Source organism: Meles meles, chromosome 4, assembly GCF_922984935.1.
Source record: "Meles meles chromosome 4, mMelMel3.1 paternal haplotype, whole genome shotgun sequence".
Classification (NCBI taxonomy): Eukaryota; Metazoa; Chordata; class Mammalia; order Carnivora; family Mustelidae; genus Meles; species Meles meles.
This window is the reverse complement of record NC_060069.1, coordinates 90082444-90085460: the sequence shown is the minus strand read 5'-3', so window position 1 is coordinate 90085460 and position 3017 is coordinate 90082444. Positions and strand designations below refer to the sequence as shown.

The 3017-nt window shown below is 38.8% G+C and overlaps 1 long non-coding RNA gene across 1 annotated transcript; it reads left to right on the top strand.

Annotated features, from left to right (window-relative positions):
* Positions 1–14: 14 nt before the first annotated feature.
* LOC123940455 lies at positions 15–1649 on the top strand. Its single transcript, XR_006818076.1, has 3 exons — positions 15–86; positions 553–654; positions 1473–1649. It is a non-coding gene; the product is annotated as an uncharacterized LOC123940455 (long non-coding RNA).
* Positions 1650–3017: the final 1368 nt, after the last annotated feature.

Sequence of the window (3017 nt, the reverse complement as noted above, 5' to 3'; positions counted from 1 at the left end):
GCGATGTTGCCCCGCCTCCTCTCTTGTTCCCTACCGAGACTTCAAGGTTAGCTCTCTGGCGAAAGACGCTCAACAAAGAACTGGAGGTGGAGGCCAGCTAGGACTTAAAAGTCATTATCAGGGATGTGGCCGCCCTCAGGGTGGGGTCGTGGGCACTAAATTCTCGGAAACTTCCGTTTTTCTGGCTTTAACCTCCATCCCTTAGATTTCTATTGCTCTCAAAGCTTGAGTGAGAGCAGTGGTGGTTCGGAGTACAAATGAGGCGGGGTCAAGCTTGTTTTTCTTCGCGGTGATTTTTCTCTTTACCTCTCTTAGTCTTTGTCTCCCTGTTTCTCTGTCACTCTTCACTTTCTCATTCTGTCTCTGTCTTTCCCTCGCCTTCTCCCTCATTCTCCACCAAACGCTGTTAACAACTTTTAAAAGTCAAACTGACTAGACGTGCTTAGAATGTTCAATTTTTCTCACTGGACTGGCAAACACGCTCAATAAATATTTGTTAAAACGAACTGAAGGATTTATTGATTTTTTTTTTCCTTTAAAAATGTAACACAGGATCTTCCAACCAATAAAGCTGACTACGGAGAAAGCAAAATGTGCCTTCTGCAACTCCCCTTCCTTTTTCTTACTACGACACTGGCCACAGTGAAGAAACAGGTGAGAGGAAGGAAGAGGGGGGCGGAAGAGAGGAGAATAGAAAATGAAATTGAGAAAAGAAGTAAAAAGGGAGGAGGAGGAAACCAGCCACTTAGGTTTGAATCCCTTCTCATCTCTGTGACTGCAAATTAAATCCCTATGCCTCTTTTTTTAATATGTCAGATGAGGGTATATTAGTAGTAAAAAAAATATAATCATAAAATTAGAGTTAAAATATGTAAAAAGTTTAGAGTGATGCTTGCCATGGAGTAAGCACTCAATAAATATCATTATATATGCAAATGTTTATGTACCCTGTACAGTGTTTCTTTCCATAAAGAGGATTGTTTCACAAACAGTGTTCTCTGTTGCATTTTTTTTCTCCTTTAGGATGCATCTTAGAAATCTTACCTCTAATACAGAACGGTCTCATTGATCTAATCATCTGGATGTAGTTTGCTTCCTTTTTCATAATTAAAAATATTGCTGTAGTCATCATCTTTGCACATACCCTTGTGGTTACACTATAGAAAACCCATCATTCTATTCTGCCAATAAAGTATGAAAATGCTTGTGGTCATGGATACTCCAGGGATATTTATTTTTGTTTTCTATCCAGTTTCATACTCAAAATAAGCAAGCTTCTTTCTTGCTGTCCTCTTCATGGTAGTGTGTAGGATTTTAAAGTTTTGCATCTTGATTGTAGCTCTTTGTGATTCAGCGTTCTTATTTAAGCTATTTAAGGTTATTTTTAGCCAAAAGCATTGTACCGCTGAAGATCTTAAATGTATTCTTTCTAAAATTCTCCTCATTGCTCTAAGCTCTGTTTTCTTTTCTAGACTAAGTGCTATAGACATTATCTCCATGAGACTCACAGCCCCAAGGACAACTGACACAGCGGAAGCATCAGGAGAAGTTCCTGACATCTGAGTGTTTCAAGTTTTTTTGTATTAGGACAAAACTTTCTGTGTTGAAATATCAACCTTAGCAAAGATTTTTAGTTTTCCAATTATATTACCAAACACAAATTCTTTAGTTGTCAACATTGGGCCATACTATTTGGGAGAATGCTGGTGGCATTATCAACCTTTACCTCCAAAGTTCAATGACACAACAGAAAGCTTTTTTTTTTTTTTTTTTTCCTTTAAATGATGGACCAACCAAATGGAAGTGTTCCCCTTTGGTGTGGTGGGGGCTCTGCTTTATAGCATGACTGAAGGACCCAGGCTAATGGCAGCACTGGCATCTTTAGTATATGGCTTCTGAGATTTTTTTTCTGGGCTTTGACATTGAGTCTGCAGAGAGAAGAAAGGAGAAGTTGCTTATACCTGCGAGATCTTTATGGGCCAGGCCTGGAATTGACACATATAATTTCTGGTAACATTTCCTTGTTTAGAACTTAGTTGAACCGCCACACTGAAAGGAAAAACAAGCTGGGAAATGCTATCCGGTGTCTTCCCAGAAAGATAAGGAAATGAATCTGTTACTAAGCAAAAGGCTTTTGTATCATCTTCTACAGATTCTTACTAAAGATAAAAACAACCCAAAAGTTCCTCCTTAACAAACCACATTGCCAGATGTATGGTCACAGCTGTTTATAAAATCTTAAGTTCTGTTACCTTACTAACAATATTTTCTGAAATTTGTATTGAGACTCACTCCAAATGAGTTGGGTTTGATCATCAATACTCATATTTTTCCAGTCCCACTGAAAAGAGAAATGGGAATTTTAAAGGTAAAAATGTTTATGACCGAGTCTAACAAGATTTTCCAAGCAGCTCTTATAACAGGAAAATATAGAACATATAGAAAGGATATTTACCCAGAAATAAGAGTTCTGTAATGGTTTTTCTATACAAAAAGATGTTGCAGCTAGATTTTTAAAAGAGCAGTAGAAGATAGCCATGAGCATAAGGCTGGGACATATGCAAAGTGAGGTCATGGTGTCTTTCAGGAGTACAAGTTGTTAAGTATGCTACATTGCAAGAGGAGACAGGTTAGGGAGTTGAGCTCTTGATGCTGATGCAGAGACAATGACCCGTTCATCAAAATTTGTGTTTTCTTTTTCTTGGGATGGAATTGTTGCTGATAAGTGCTCAGCTAACATGTGGCCATGTGGCCATATGGCAGAATTGCAGCCAATAGCTGTGAGAAGAAACAGGTTTATTACTTCTAAGCCAAGGTTCTTAGGAAGTAGGTGAGCCTTCATCATGCTCTTTCCCTTCCATTGGCTTGATGCTAAAGACGATGAGACCCTGTGAAATGGTGGAGCCACAAAGCAGAAGGATCTCGTGACCCTGAAACACCACATGAATAAAAGCTTCCCACAGACTAGAAACTCCCACCTTGATAAGTATGGAAGAAAGAGCCTTGTATTGAGAGAG